Source organism: Lissotriton vulgaris, chromosome 1_2 (assembly GCF_964263255.1).
Source record: "Lissotriton vulgaris chromosome 1_2, aLisVul1.2, whole genome shotgun sequence".
Taxonomy (NCBI): domain Eukaryota; kingdom Metazoa; phylum Chordata; class Amphibia; order Caudata; family Salamandridae; genus Lissotriton; species Lissotriton vulgaris.
In genome coordinates, this window is record NC_141686.1 from 353,237,670 (window position 1) to 353,254,572 (window position 16,903).

The following is a 16,903-nucleotide window of genomic DNA, read 5'->3' on the forward strand; positions in this document are numbered from 1 at the left end:
CTCACACAGATGAGATATTCGAAAACCCAGTGAGAGCCAGGGTGTTAAACCCAAGAATTGATAAAAAATACAAAGCGGCTCCAAAGGACCCCATATTTATTAGAGGGCATGTACCGCTAGACTCGCTAGTGGTCTCAAACGCTCGCAAAAGAGCAAACTCATTATCTACAGGAGAGGCTCCTCCACCAGATAAAGAGTCAAAGTTAATAGATGCATCAGGCAAAAGAGTAGCATCACAGGCAGCGAATAGCTGGCGTATAGCCAATACACAAGCACTACTCGCACGTTACGACAGGGCACATTACGATGAGTTAGAAAAACTTCTCATACATCTCCCAAAAGAACATCAGAAAAGGGCAGATCAATTAATACAGGAAGGTAAAATAATAACAAATACCAGCGCTACGAGGCCTCCGGGTAGTCTGCGCTTAACAAAACCCAATTAATAATAATAATAATAATAATAACTTCCATTAAATGTGCATTAGACGCGGCAGACACCGCAGCGAGATCGATTAACACTAGCGTCATGCTAAGAAGGCACGCATGGCTTAGAATCTCAGGATTCAAACAGGAGGTACAAACAGCCCTACTGAACAAACCATTTGATCAAAAGACATTGTTTGGTTCAAGCACAGACGAGACATTAGAGAAAATGAAGAAAGATACTGAAACGGCTAAGTCAATGGGAGCATTGCAACAGCCAACACACAGAGGTTCCTTTCGTAGATCCACCTATAGAGGGGGCTCAAAGAACACAGGAACGAATCAGCAATCCACATCTTTCACTCCAACATCACCCAGAGGTAATTCAAGAGGCAATTACAGAGGTAACAACAATAAGGGAAGAGGCCGCGGAAATAACAATAACTGCAACGCCTCAACACCAAAACAGTGACTTCATAGAACTCCCCCCAGACCACATAACACCGGTCGGGGGACGTCTATCACAGTTCCTACCTGTCTGGGAAAACATCACGTCAGACAAGTGGGTGAGACAAATTATCCAACATGGTTATTGCCTAGAACTCACAGATACCCCACCAAACATCCCTCCCAAACAGCGTCCAATGAGTCAGGATCATCTAACATTGTTAAGAGAAGAAGTGCTAGCACTTCTACAAAAGCATGCAATAGAGAAGGTACCAAAAGATCCACAGGGCACAGGAGTATACTCTCTATACTTCCTCATCCCCAAAAAGGACGGGTCCCTACGACCAATATTAGACCTCAGACCTCTCAATGCTTACATAAATTCGGAGCACTTCCACATGGTCACGCTCCAACAAGTACTTCCTTTACTGAAGAAAGGGGACTTTCTTTCTACACTGGATCTAAAAGACGCTTACTTCCATATCCCAATTCACAAAGCCCACAGAAAATACCTAAGGTTTGTGTTAGAAGGACAACACTATCAGTTCAAAGTCCTTCCATTCGGTGTCACAACAGCACCGAGAGTGTTCACAAAATGCCTAGCTGTGGTGGCAGCACACCTAAGAAGACAACAAATACATGTCTTCCCATACTTGGACGATTGGCTAATAAAGGCCAAGTCAAAGGAAGAATGTCTTCACAACACGCAGAAGACAATTCAATTGCTGCACCACCTAGGGTTCACGGTGAACTACAAAAAATCACACCTGCAACCAAACCAGATTCAACAATACCTGGGGGCTACAGTAGACACAGAAAAGGCAACAGCATACCCCAACCCAGTCAGAGTACAGACAATGATCGGGTTAATACAAAAATTTCAACCACAACACTCACTACCAGCACGAGTGTTTATGCAACTATTAGGCATGATGTCCTCCTGCATACTGCTAATACCACATGCCAGACTACAAATGCGTCCACTACAAGAGTGTCTAGCGACACAGTGGAATCAGGCTCAAGGGCAGATTACAGATCTGGTGTTGGTAGACGACCGGACGTATCGCTCTCTGAAGTGGTGGAACACAGAAAACATTTCCAAGGGACGGTCGTTCCTAGAGCCAATTCCACAAGTAATAATAACAGCGGACGCATCGCTCTCCGGATGGGGAGCGCATATGGACAAATACACAGTACAGGGAAAGTGGAGTGTGCAGCAAAAGAAACTGCACATCAACTACCTAGAGCTATTAGCAATATTTCTAGCACTAAAAGCTTTCCAAATGCAGATAACAGCCAAAGCAGTCCTGATCAGAACAGACAACATGACTGCAATGTATTATATTCAAAAACAGGGGGGGACACACTCTCTCCAACTGTCCAGACTAGCACAGGACATATGGAGATGGGCCATTCCTCAAAAGATCTACCTGTTAGCGGAACACCTACCAGGAATTCAAAACCAAATAGCAGACATCCTAAGCAGACAGTCGGAACAAGTGCACGAATGGGAACTGCACGACCAAATACTACAGCCATTCTTCCAAAAATGGGGGCAACCAGAGATAGATCTGTTTGCAAATCATCAGAACGCAAAATGCAAAGAATTCGCATCCAGGTACCCACACCAAAGGTCCCAAGGCAATGCGCTGTGGATAAATTGGTCCAACAGATTTGCTTACGCGTTCCCTCCTCTACCACTAATTCCATTACTAGTTCGGAAACTGCAACAACATTCAATGACAATGATACTAGTGGCACCCACGTGGGCAAGACAGCCGTGGTTCACCACACTGCTACAACTCTCACAAGTACCACATCAAAAGCTAAGGTTATTACCCATGCATCTTACACAGAACCATGGAGAAATAATGCACCCAGATCCCAAACAACTGAACCTAGCGATCTGGCTCCTGAGGTCATAGAATTTGGGTATTTAGATTTACCACCAGAATGCATGGAAATCATTAAACAAGCCAGACGTCCTACCACCAGAGCATGCTATGCAGCAAAATGGAAGAGGTTTGCTATACACTGTAACAGTAAACACATCAACCCTCTGGACGCATCCACTAAACAAATCATTTGCTATTTGTTACACTTACAGCAGTGTAACCTAGCATATACCTCTATCAGAGTGCATCTAGCAGCCATAGCGGCATACCTACAAAACAGACAGCATCTGTCACTGTTCAAAGTACCAGCAATTAAAGCTTTCATGGAAGGACTCAAAAGAGTCATTCCACCAAGAAGGCCACCTTCCCCAGTCTGGAATCTCAACATAGTGCTTACCAGACTAATGGGGCCACCATTTGAACCTATGCATAGGTGTGAAATACAATTCCTCACATGGAAGGTAGCCTTCCTCATAGCTATCACCTCACTTAGAAGAGTAAGTGAGTTGCAGGCCTTTACGATTCAAGAACCATTTATGCAGCTACACCAAAATAAAGTGGTTCTTAGAACAAACCCAAAATTCTTACCGAAGGTTATTTCAGCATTCCACATCAATCAGTCAGTGGAATTACCGGTTTTCTTTCCAAAACCACAAACAGTAGCTGAAAGAGCCCTACATACACTGGATGTTAGAAGGGCCATATTGTATTATATAGAAAGAACACAAACTTTCAGAAAGACAAAACAGCTATTTGTTGCGTTTTCTCCCACACATAAAGGCAATCCCATCTCCAAAGCGGGCATTGCCAGATGGATTGTAAAATGCATTCAAATATGCTATCTAAAGGCAAAGAGAACATTAACTGTTCCTCCTAGAGCTCACTCTACACGTAAACTAGGAGCATCTATGGCATTTCTAGGAAACATTCCACTAGATGACATATGCAAAGCGGCTACCTGGGTTACACCGCACACCTTCACAAAACACTATTGTGTAGATGTGCACACAACACAACAAGCTAGAGTGGGACAGGCAGTATTAAAAACATTGTTTCAGACAGTTGCAACAGACACGGGCGACCACCGCTAGGGAGAGAACTGCTATATAGTCTATTCATAATGTACCATCTGCAGCCCATATGCCTCGAACGGAATATGCTACTTACCAGTATGCATCTGTTCTTGGCATAGAGGGCTGCAGAGTGGTACATGCCCTCCCAGCCTCCCCGGAAACCTGTGTCTGTTCCAACACTATCTTATTTAGATACACTTACATGGGCATTCTTATCTGTATTATACTATACTACTCCATCTAACCCTACTATGGCAAAACAATCTAAGGATGGAGCCGATGCCCATGCGCACTACCAACCAAGGGAGGAGTCACCAAGGGACAAAAGACTCTCCAAGAGAAAAACAAAGTGCAATCATCCGAGCCCAACACCAGATGGCGATCTATTCATAATGTACCACTCTGCAGCCCTCTATGCCAAGAACAGATGCATACTGGTAAGTAGCATATTCCTTAACTTGTTTAATCACATTGACCTTTAACATTTCTCCCCGTTTGGTGCCCTCCCTCTTAACACCAAAATCTACACTCCTCCCACCCCCACTTCCGTGTTAAGTAGAGTGCCCTTCGTCATCGGCCGCCCGGGGTCAGCCTCTCCCAGATCCCCTCTATAGCCGCAGAGGTCACGGTGATCAGCCCACCTCTCCTCCTCCCCTGCAGCAGCTGATCTACCACTGCAGTTCGCAACGCTCTGCAGGTAAAGCCCTTTAATGCCTTTGTGCATCTAGAGGTGACTCATTGGTTATGCAGCATTTTCCATTGTTGATCACAACGATTAAGCTGTTAAAAACGTTGTTTGCGCTTTGAAGGTGCTCTACAGCATGTTCAAGAACTATGAATTTCTAAAGATTATTAACACCAGAAGGATCACTTCTGACATTTGATTGGTTTTTGCACTTCACTTTACTCATTCAGTACAGCTGTTGGATAGATTTTTAGGTCTTGCCTATCCCACTCACCCTCACACACCATCACAGCCCCCTCTCACCCGCACACCCCTCACAACCCTCTCACCCTCACACCCCCTCACTCACCCTCACCCTAACACACCCTCACTCACACTCACCCTCACACCCCCTCACCCTCACACACCCCCTCACCCTCACACACCCTCACCCTCACTCACCCTCAACCCCACACCCTAACACACCCTCACACCCCCTCACCCACCCTCACCCTCACACCCCCTCACACCCCTCACCCCCTCACTCACCCTCACACCCCCTCACTCACCCTCAACCCCACACCCTAACACACCCTCACACCCCCTCACCCACCCTCACCCTCACACCCCCTCACACCCCTCACCCCCTCACTCACCCTCACACCCCCTCACTCACCCTCACTCACCCTCACCCTCACTCACCCTCAACCCCTCACCCTCACACAGTGCAATAGGTCTCGGAGCATTTGAGTTAGAGCTTTTAGAATTGTTTATGGCTTTTTTTATTTGTAATTCTTTAGCATTGGCTACAGGAAACAAAAATGCTAAAGATTTACAAAAAAAAACCATAAACAATTCTAAAAGCACTAACTCTAATGCTGCGAGACCTATTGCATTTCCAATGCTTGTTAATTTTTAGGATTGTAATTATGTGGTATGGAATGTTGTAGGTTAAATTGTTTATAGTTGAATTGTGTGGAATGGAATTATGAGATGTTCAAATGTGCTGTGTGTGGTAGAATACAGTCTGCCACATGTCTAGTCCTCAATGAAACATGTGTACGGGGCTATAGGCAGAGCCAGCAAACACCACTAAAACAATACACTTACGTGTTGGCACTGCCGTAATGAATCCAACAGGCTTTTCTTTTCATTTCCGCATTAAAGCATGCCTTATGCCAAACTGAATTTGATCTGATGAATACAACTTCATAGTATTTCTCTCCATTTACGTTGCTGTATACCCTGCTGTGCATTTGAAAAACCCTATAAAGTGTTTTAAAAAAATGAAAAAATGAATAAGCTGCCCGTTCAATTGCACCACTAACACATATTCTCACATATTTAATGAAATACAAAGTCTCGCTTCCAGTTGACAGCTTCCTGTAAATACTCTTTAGTCCTCTGCATCAGTGTTTTGAAGATGCTCATGTACAGTGAAGCTGTAAATACTTTTCTACAGCAGCAACCAAGAATGAGACCCTGTATACTTGGACTGTGTGTGTCTTAAAAACATTCATTTCTGAGACATCTAAAAACGCAGGTCTTTCCTGCCACAAAATGTTTCTTGTGTGAAATGGATTCACTCCTGGAGACAGGAAAGGAGGTTCTGTTAGTGGCCACCAGAGGGCGCTCACGGGATGAAATCTAATGAGCACAGTGCATGAAAGAGGAAGAGCTTCCTCTTCCGGGTCAGCGGTGCCAGACACAGCACCCGCACCGGATGGTGACATCACTTCCGGCCCCTACCCATGGTTGCCTTGCCACCGTCCTGTGCTGACCTTGGGTGTCTGCCCACAAGTATCACCCGCAGGGCCGGGTATCCTGGCGGCGGGAGCTTCCTCCAATGAGGGTCCTGCAGGAGCAGCCGTGACCTCCGACCCGCTGCCCTCCCTGGAGTCCCTGTGACCCAATCCTAGCTCAGGTTGCTTCCTCGTGCCCGCCCCGCCCCCACAGCTGTTTGACCTTTGTCTGGCAGCTCTGCCCCCTCTTCCTCCCTTTCAGCTCCATCTGCTGCGACCACGGACCCCCGACGGGGCCCTTGGATGGAGGCGGCGATGCCTCCGGGGGCCACGGGTCCTTCAGCTTGAGCCGGTCCCAGCCCCTCCTCTCGCCTCGAGTGAACCGACCCCCCAGCACGATCAAAGGTGCGTGAAAGGAGAGAGGTGTGTGCATGAATGTGTGTGTGCATGAATGTGTGTGCATGAATGTGTGTGTGCATGAATGTGTGTGTGCACGAATGTGTGTGTGCATGAATGTGTGTGTGCATGAATGTGTGCACGAATGTGTGTGTGTGCATGTGTGTGTGCATGAATGTGTGTGTGCATGAATGTGTGTGTGTGCATGAGTGTGTGTGCATGAGTGTGTGTGCATGAATGTGTGTGTGCATGAATGTGTGTGTGTGCATGTGTGTGTGTGCATGAGTGTGAGTGCCTGAATGTGTGTGTGCATGAATGTGTGCACGAATGTGTGTGTGTGCATGTGTGTGTGCATGTGTGTGTGCATGAGTGTGTGTGTGTGCCTGAATGTGTACATTTATTTATTTATTTTATCCGTATAGCGCGGAGTTTACCCGAAGGTGTCAGAGCGCTTCACAATAGGAGCAGAACTGATACATGAGGAGAACATTACAAGTGAACAAATTACAAAAGCCAACGTTAAGTTACACGAAGCAAAAGTGACAATTGTGAGGAAACAAAATACAAGAGGTAGCAAACGGTGCATTACAGGAGGAAAAGTGACAAGTGTGCAGTTTACAAAAGCGTACAAAGTACAAGTAGAGGTATAATACTTCAATAAATGGAGGACACTCAAACACAAGAACAAACGTTGCGCAGGCAATGGTGGCACTTATGCAAGTATCGAAAGCAAACGAAATGTAAGAGGTAGCAAACAGTGTGTTACAAGAGAAAAGTGACGTGTGCATGTTACAAAAGAGTACCAAACACAGGTAGAAGGATAATACTGCAATAAATGGCAGACTCTCAAACCACAAGAACACACTGGGAAGGCACTTCCAAAGTGATAGAGAATAGAATTTTCCACAATGGAAGGTCTTCCTTCCGATAATAGAGAGGGCGTGAATTAAGTTTGGAAGTGTCTTTGAAGGAGGAGAACTTTGACGTCAGTTTTGAAGGCCTGGGAGGAGGTGGTGGTCTGGAGCTGAGCATAAGACTCAGCCAGCGCCGCCAGAGGGGGACATATAGATGTTAAAGAGAGTGGGGCTCAAAATAGACCCCTGGGGAACTCCCAACTACAATGGTGGCACTACGGCTGAATACGGAGGGGCCCATTGGCGGTCAGAAAGAAAAGACTCAAACCATCTGAACACCGTCCCCTCTACCCCGATCTCCGAGAGTCTTACAAAGAGGCGGTTGTGGGGGACAGTGTCAAATGCCGCAGAGAGATCTAACAACACCAGCAATGCTTTTCCTCCGCCATCTTGGACCTCTTTGATGGCCTCCGACACCTCCAGCAGTGCCGTTTCGGTACTCATATTCGCCCGAAACCCGGACTGGGTGTAAAGGAGGACACCGTGTGTCTCCACAAAATCCGAGAGAACGGACTGCACGTGCTTTTCCACGACCTTCGCCGGGACCGGGAGCAAGGAGATAGGCCGATAGTTAGCATGAATACTAGAGTCAAGGGTCTGCTTTTTCAAGAGGGGCAAAACCAGCGCCTGTTTCCAGGCCTGCGGCACCACACCCAATTCAAGGGAGTGATTTAAAATCGGATTAATGATGGGGTTGATGATATGTGCGATTTTGGCTAAAAACTTAGCGGAACAGGGGTCCAGCGGGGAACCCGATTTCATTTTGGATAAGAAATCCAATGAAACTTTAGGCCAGAGAGGCGGAAAGTTAGACAGTGAAGTCCGCCCAGAGGCGGGCAGAAGCGACAGGGGCGCGGGATTGGAGGCTCCCACAGGTACGACAGGCGAAAAAGACGCCTAAATGCTCTGGATTTTGTTGGCAAAAAAAACGCCAATTGAGTGACCCACGGTTCTGAGAAAGAACACTTAGGTGTAATGGAGGCAGGCGATGTGAATTCCTTCAAAATTATAACGATTTCCTTGCTGGTGTTAGTAGCCTCATCAATCCTCCTAGCAAAGTAGGATTTCTTTTCCAAATAGATTTCTTTATGATAAGCCTTAACGCACAATCTATAGGCTTCCTTCAGTGGTTCCTCGTAGTTCAATCGCCATGCTCTTTCGGCCTTCTTACAATGCCTGCGGCTGGTGTTAAGCGCCGGCGTGAACCAGGGTGCCGAGGCACGAGTGGAGTTTTTATGAACCGACTGGGGAGGTACTAGCTTATTAAGACACTGCGCTAGCCACGTTTGAAAGAGCTCTAGATCTTCCTCTAGATCGCCAGTGAACAAACAAGGGTGTACCGTCAGGTACTGTGCTATCGAATTCGATGACACCCTGTGGAAAGCACGTGGGACCTGGGATTGATCACCAGGACCCCTGGTGGTGGACCTGGATTTATACAGAATATCAAAATTCACCAGCATGTGGTCGGACCACAACACTGGTTTAGGTGCAGCTACTACAATCTGAATAGTAGAAAATATTTGATCCAATGTGTGGCCTTTATTGTGAGTGGGGGACGCAAGATAGGGCAACAGGCCCAATGGCTTGGTGCTATCTAGGAGCTTGATGGTATCAGCCGCATCAGCCAAATCCATATGGATGTTAAAATCGCCTACAAGTAGGCAGTGTTTAAACTTCACACACAAGGAAGACATCACTGTATAAAGCTCCTCATGAAAAGAACCAATTGGGCCTGGTGGTCTATAAACCAACAGCCCAGCACAGGATTGGTAAGGTGAAATATTCAAGCAGAAGCCTAGCGCCTCTGCTCCATGAATGTCATCCGTCGGGACAATAGAGCACTCAAAACGTTTATCAATCACCAATGCAACCACGCCTCCCTTACCGGTTCCCCGGTCTTTCCTGATCATAAAATAATTAGGGGGAAGGGCGTTGGCAATATCCGGACCGGAAGACAGATGGACACCACACAAGGTTTTATATAAAAAATAAGTATACTTTATATAGATTTACCACAAGACCATAAACGACAAAAATACACAATACTGTTACTTTAGGATGGTAGTTTTAGCTTAGTTCAGTTCTTAAGATGCAACACTTTGCGTCAATGTACCTTCCGATGCGTTGCGCTTCCACAACAAGCAATGTTGCAGCAATGGAAATGTGGCAAAGTTCCGGTGCAAAGAAATAAAGACGTGAAGATCTTCCAGATGTGGCCTGCTTCTCCGGGGATGCGAGAAGTTCTCGGTTCAATGCGTGGGCTGCAGCGGTTACATCCTTGTTCAGAAATGCGATGGCAGCAACTTGGACAGCGGCGCGCTTCTCCTGGGGTGCGAGGCACTTTCCTCGATGCGGTGCAATGCGACAGTTCCTGCGGCAACACCCTTTACGGAAGGAAACCTTTCTTTGTAAGAACTTGGAAAGATGTTGGCGTCACACCCATGATTTAATTGATAAAGAAAGGTATAAGACCTCTCTGGCTCAATATAATAAGAACTTAAAGAACGCACACAGAGCCCATATTGCGTTGCACTTTAACCAGGCAAGGAACGCCCCTAAAGATTTATACCAAATCCTTAAATTCTTTACGAACCCGAAGGCCTGAAACAATGAAGCTGCTTCATTTCAAGAACTCTGCGATATTATAGCTAATCATTACATAGAGAAAATCAAGCTCATTTATGATAAAATCACTAAAGACAGGAACCCTCTGAATGACAATGCATTCCACCATCTTCCATCCTTGACCAATGTGCATTCACTGGAAAGCTTTACCCCTCTCACAGTTGATACAGTTGGGACATTGCTGTACACAGTTAAATCAGGTTCCCCTTTGGATATTATTCCAGCCAACATTTCCTCGTTACTCTTTAAACCGTTGTCCCCATCTACCTGCTCAATCCTTAATCTTTCACTAAGAGAGGGCCAATTACCACTTGAATGGAAGGCTGCACAAATAATTCCCATCCGAAAGTAAGCTAATGTTCCAATGGAGGATCCGTCCAACTATCGTCTGATTTTCTCTTCTACCCCTTCTGAGTAAGTTATTGGAAAAGCATATTCATAAACATCTCTTTCTATGTCGAATCTACTGGATGCCATGACTCCTCCCAGTCTGGTTTAGGCCACTGCACAGTATTGAGTCAAAACTGATTGCTGTCACTGACAATATAAGACACTCCCCTGACAATGGACAAGCAGTACTACTAGTGCTGCTGGATTTGTCAGCGGTTTTCGACACTGTTTCTCATCACATCCTACTCAGACTCAGAGAAATTGGAATCCAAGGACAAGCCCTTCAGTGGATTTTGTGCTTTCTCACTCATCAGACTCGGACCATCAATCTTGGCCATTTCCAATCACAGACCATGGAATCGACCAAAGGAGGGATCCTGCCATAGTCTTACTCTGGTCAGCATTTATGTTGCTCCATTAGGTGGACTACTTGGAAAGCTGGGCTTGACACCAATCTCGTATGCTGATGACACCCAGCTCTTACTGTAATTTGACTAAAATTCCCATAATACTCAGACTGCTTTCTCGGAAGGCATGATTGCCATCGCTAATCGCTGCTTAAAAAGTCGACTCTGGATCCTGAAATCCTCAAAAACTTTCGACCAATTTCGTTGCTGCCTGCCCCAGCTAAAATGCTGGAATGCCATCTTAATCAGCATTTGACTTCCTTTCTTGAGGTCTCTGGGTTTTTGGACCAATCTCAGCACGGTTTCAGAAAGTACCATAGCACCGAGTCGGCTCTCACGGTAGTGGTCGACAATATTAGATCTAAGGTTGACCGAGGCCAGACCATTTTGCTGGTCCTACTCGACTTGACTGCAGCTTTTGACACCCTATCTCCTTTGACTTTAACAGCTCGACTAAAGGAGATAGGGGTGGAGGGCCCAGCACTGAGCCTCCTGTCCTCTCTCCTTAGCCAAAGAGAGCAGAGGGTCAAGCTAGGAGAGTTCCTCTCCCCTGCCAAGCCTGTGCAATGTGGGGTCCCACAGGGGTCGGCCTTGAGTCCGACCCTTTTTAACATCTATGTGGCCCCACTTGCCAGGTTAGTAAGATCTCACGGGATGGAGGTGGTGTCATACGCCGATGACACGCAGATCATGGTGTCCCTCTCCCACTCGGTGAGTACCTCCGCACTCAGCTTCAGGAACTGCATGCAGGCAGTCTCTGAATGGATGATTCTAAATTCACTGAAGCTGAACGGAGAGAAAACCGAGGTCTTGATCTTCGGCAAAGATCAAGACATATGGTCCAGTAAATGGTGGCCCCCCTCCCTAGGAATATGTCCTGTGCCTGTAAAATCAGCCCGTAATCTGGGCGTGATTATTGATACGTCATTGGACATGACGCAGCAGGTCAACCGTACTGTGTCCACCTGTTGGGGAGTCATTAAGATTCTTAGGAAAATAGCCCATTATCTCTCCCCCCAAGCTCGTAAACAGACCGTTGTGGCCCTTGTGGCATCACGGCTGGATTACTGTAACGCACTGAACACGGAAATAAATAAGAGCCTTATTCTATGCCTTCAGACCGTCCAGAACGTGGCTGCTAAATTTGTCCTGGGCGTCCCTAACACCTCCTCGGCTACTTTCGCCAGGAAGAGTCTGCATTGGCTCCCGATCCATCTCAGGATCACCTTCAAAATTCTATGCCTGGTCTTCAGTGCTTTAGCAGGTGGAGGTTCAGAAGCCATTGGCTCTCTTCTTGTCCCCTACACCCCTAGAAGAAGCCTTCGTTCTGCCTCTAAGAATCTCCTATCTGTCCCTCGAACAAACAGAGTCAGATGGGGTGGAAGGGCCTTCTCCTATATGGCCCCCAAAACTGTGGAATGACCTCCCTTCTGAGTTAAAAGCACAACCCTCTTTGGCCCTTTTTAAGAAAGCATTAAAAACGCGGCTCTTCATCGAGACCTATTAGTAGCATGCTCTTTGACTCTGGACAATGTTTGGTTAGGAGCCTTGACGCCCGTTGGGCAAAGTTGCGAGTTATAAATTGTGTTTCATTTCATTTCATGAGAGTGGAGAGGTGCACCACTAAATTGTCTTTTCAAAAGATGTAAGTGTTTCAACAGTGTCAAAACTTAGGGTCCAGCCAATGTGATGCCATCGCTACTTGGAGGAGGAATCATTTCCTATAGCTAAATGCTGAGAAAACTGAGATCATGCTATACGGAGAAGCGCCTCTGCTCTGGTATCTAGAATGGTGGCCTCCGGAATTCGGTGATACCCCGGTCCCTAAGACTGTGGTCGAGAACCTAGGCATACGTCTGGACCAGAAACTCACAATGAAAGAGCAAGTCACAATCACTTTGGGCTCATGCTTTCATATATTAAGCCTCCTACACAGGGTATTTCCATTTCTCCTCCTAACTGTACGAAAAACACTCATCTAGGCTCTGGTAATAAGATGCTTGAACTACTGTAAAGCTCTCCTGATTTCAGCAAGTGAGTCCTCCCTAAGTGGACTTCAGGCTGTCCAAAACATCGCACAAGCCTGGTCTCAAACTCCCTTGCCATAACAGCTTCTCTCTGTCTATTACAATGTTTGCACTGACTTCCAATACGTAAGCTGGTCAGATTTAAGATATGCTGCATTGTGCACAAAGCACTAAACGGTGAAGGTCCTGGCTATCTTGTAGAAAAGCGTATCAGCCACCTAGATCTCTACGCTCATGAGCCAAATCCTTGCTCCTTGTCCCGCGTTTCCAAAAATCCCGCTTAGGTGGGAAAGCATTTTTCCACTTGGCCCTCTATTATTGGAATCAGCTCCCTATTCATCTCTGGAAATGCCCAGAATACCTTCTATTTAGAAAGCTCCTTTAAAACCGAGCTCTTTTGGGGGTGATTCGGGCACTTTATACGTCGATAAAAATAAAAAAATAAATAAATGTAAGAACAGGCAGGGCTGAGTATATCGGTTTTGCTTGCTGCTCGCAGTGGCGTAACGAAACTAAAGGGGGCCCCCCTGCATGGTACACACAGGGCCCCCCTCTGGAAAGGTGAAAATGAACAATGTTTGGATCTTGGAACATTTTGTGAATGAATCGCATTGTAACAAGATGTATTACATCATGAGTATTCGAATGTAAAACATGTGTATGGGAGAAAGTGCAGCATAAAATCCTGCCTATATCTCTTCGAAGCCAGGAGCCTATTCAGTTGAACCCATAAGGTGTTGTTATTAAAATGTTACAGATCACAATGACCAGTCACTCCATTAAATGCTGTGGCTCTGTCACTATTGTGGCAAATATCTAAAGCTAGCTAGCGCCTTCATCTAAGTCTTACAGAAAAGTGAACACACTTAGATGGACCATCGTCTACACCGCACTCTATTGATAGGAAACCTGTGGTGAAGCATCCAGTAATTTGACTATTAAAAAATAATTAGCATAAGTAGACCTCCTTTACCAAAATATCAAATGTTATAATGTGAAAACGTAGCCTTTATTGTGTTAAATGCCTGGCCTGAGAATCCCGATCTCTCTCTGATGGGTCTATCGATTCTAATTGACCATAATTTTGCGTTTCAGAGAACAATCCTTCGGATGTTTTGGCTAGGCAGTGTTCTCTTGGAATTCTGTTCTCAATTTCCATCTGTACAAAGCATTTTTAACAGCAGTGGATTATCCTGCCTTTCCGGAGCAACCAAATCTCTGTGTAGCTTGATGTCTTAAAGACTAGGAAGTTTAAACATCGGCTCTCTGAGAGCTTGATTCTCAAATCCATCTTTACTTTAGGAAACTTCATTGTCCTGCCTCCTCTGCTACTGTTTCCAGATGTGTTGCATGGTCCATGAAACAATCTGGAATTGATTGAACCTGTTTCATGGGGTCTTTCCTCTAGGGGTGCCATGGCTTCCTAAACATGTGCAATACCAGAACATACTTCTTTTTTTCTGTATATGTTTTTTACTCCTCAACAAGCAGTCGGCGTTCCAAACTATTTTGAATGGAATAGTACAATATGGCAGTTTTTCCTCATTCATGTTCCTTATCTCATCAACTCTTTCAAGTACTTCAGCAACCGAGCTGGTAACACCATACAGTTTAAAGGAAGGGAGTGTTCCTTTAGATCTGGCCTAACAGTGCAGTTCTGTCAACCATTTGTTATTTTTGTTTATTGAAATGCTTGCAACAAGTATACACAACACCCCAAGGCTGGGGTGCACCAATATCATCCTCACATGTGTCGATACAAGCCAATTTTAGTTTTTTACATAGAAAATTCAAAAAAATAACTGACCCTCCCCCACCACCTCTTCGGCACTGAAATAGTTTTGCATCATACAATTGTCGGATCCAAAAGCCATGTGAACACACTTGAGTGATAGCACAAAAAAGGTAGTTCCAAGTACAATAAGTCCTGGCCAGACACACGAGGGAAGAGATCATGTAAATACGTGAGGCACGTTACACGTCAGGGTGGCTCAATAAGTACACAGTCAGTGGAGCCCAAAAGTCTTTGGGTCGTGAGGCCTCAGGCAGCTCTTCCGCATAGGACTCCAGTTGTTCCCTACAATATATTAAGTCTCGGATCCATTTCTTCACAGTAGACGTGGATTTTGCACGTCAGCATTGCGCCAGAGCACGCTTATCCATAGGGTCGAGACAGCGACTACCCGCCTGTTGAAGGGCTTAAGATACTTCATGCTACCCAGCAGGTATGCTTCCGGTATACACCGCAGGCTCTCCATCACAACATCTGAAAGCACACTCGCAACCTTGGCCCAGAACGCAGCTGTCCCATTGCACTGCCACGCCAGGTGTAAAGAATCGGTGTCAGCCTGCCTGCACCTTACACAATTAGCTGTGTCCCGCAGGCCGAATCTGCGTAATTGCACTGCAGTATAATATAACTGGTGCAAAAATGTTAAATGAATGATGTGTAAATTATAGTTCGTCGTCGGGCACCCATTTAACTCGCAGCTAAATTTCCAGTGATCTAGCGGTAACTCATAATCCAGCGTAGTGTTCCACTTAATATATGAAGGGTGGTCCCCTGGCTCCATCTCCCGCTGTGACGCATCATATAGCCTAGTGATCAGACCCTTGCTTTCTTTCCCAGCCAGCACTGCCTCCTGTGCTTGCAGTGTTTGTGGTTGAGTGGGACAGTTAGGGTAAACGGCTCTGACCGCCTGCCACACTCACATAGGTGAATCCCAGGATCAACCTGGAATCCCGAGCATCCTGTACATCTTGGAGTGAGCGGAACTGACCCCGTTCATGTACGTCACCCATTTACGTAACACCAACAGTCTCCTGAGCTGCCGAAATGTTCGGCTGTGCTCTCTTGGCAAGCGTCCGCCAGGCCCAAGCAGTGCACTGTACCAGAGACATCTCCGTCCTCAGGACGCCGTTCCCTCCAGAGAGTGTTGCACCACTAGCGGCATTGGGAGTGCCGCGTCAGACTCAATTGCCGTATGAGGCTGCAGAAAGAACCAATAATGGGCAAGCTGTGCCTGCACGCAAAGATAATATAAGCGCATATTGGATGCCTCAAATCCTGACCAGTCAAATGGCTGCACCAGAACATTCCAACTACATCTTGGCTTCTTACCCCCGCATACAAATCACAGTAGGGCTGATTGCAGCGTCATGAACAAAGAGATAATCAGTCAAATGGGGATATTCACAAACAAATATAACAATTTTGGTAATGTAGGCATTTTCATAACTGCAATACGATCAGCAAGCAACAGCGGCAGCCGAGCACACTGCTCCGCCCTATCTGTGATCTGTGTTACAACACGCCCATAGTTCATGGAGATTATGTGGTCAGGATCCCAATGCAGCCATATCCCTAAGTATTTCACCAGGTCCAAGTCAGAGGAAAGTTCAGCTTAACTTCACGCGTGCCAGCTGTCAGCTGGAACACCGTCGACTTAGCCCAGTTAATCCCTAACCCAGAGTAGCCCTCGAATTTAACGTACTCGTAGAGTAATTCCAGCAGGTAAGTCGCTGGCTCGTGAACATAAAGTAGCATGTTGTCAACATATAATGAGACAACAAGGAGTCGCTGCTGGAAACGCAAAGCAGCTGACGCATGCAACTGGCGCAATTTGCACACCTAGGGGTCTAACACGAAAAGCATTGGCGACAGGTGGCAACCCTGCCGCGTGCCTCTGCTGATCGGGAAGACCGAAGACACCCAGCCATTGACACACACTCTGGCCACGGGCGCGGTATACAGCACCCTAAACCATTGAAGGAAGAACGGTGGAAGGTCTATCCTTGTTAAAACAGTGAACATATAGTCCCACTGAAAGGAATCAAATGCTTTCGCTGCATCCAGCAGCACCGCCACCGCTTAGAAGTCAGGGTCAAAGTAAT

The 16,903-nt window shown here is 46.2% G+C and overlaps 1 protein-coding gene across 1 annotated transcript in view; it reads left to right on the forward strand.

Annotated features, from left to right (window-relative positions):
* The first annotated feature begins 6,253 nt into the window (after positions 1-6,253).
* The window catches only part of LOC147736793 (uncharacterized), a 172,482-nt gene continuing 161,832 nt past the window's right edge, over positions 6,254-16,903 (forward strand). The window contains exon 1 of the mRNA XM_086953496.1: positions 6,254-6,652. The gene's annotated coding sequence lies outside the window, so the exon portion shown is untranslated. The remainder of the gene's footprint in view (positions 6,653-16,903) is intronic.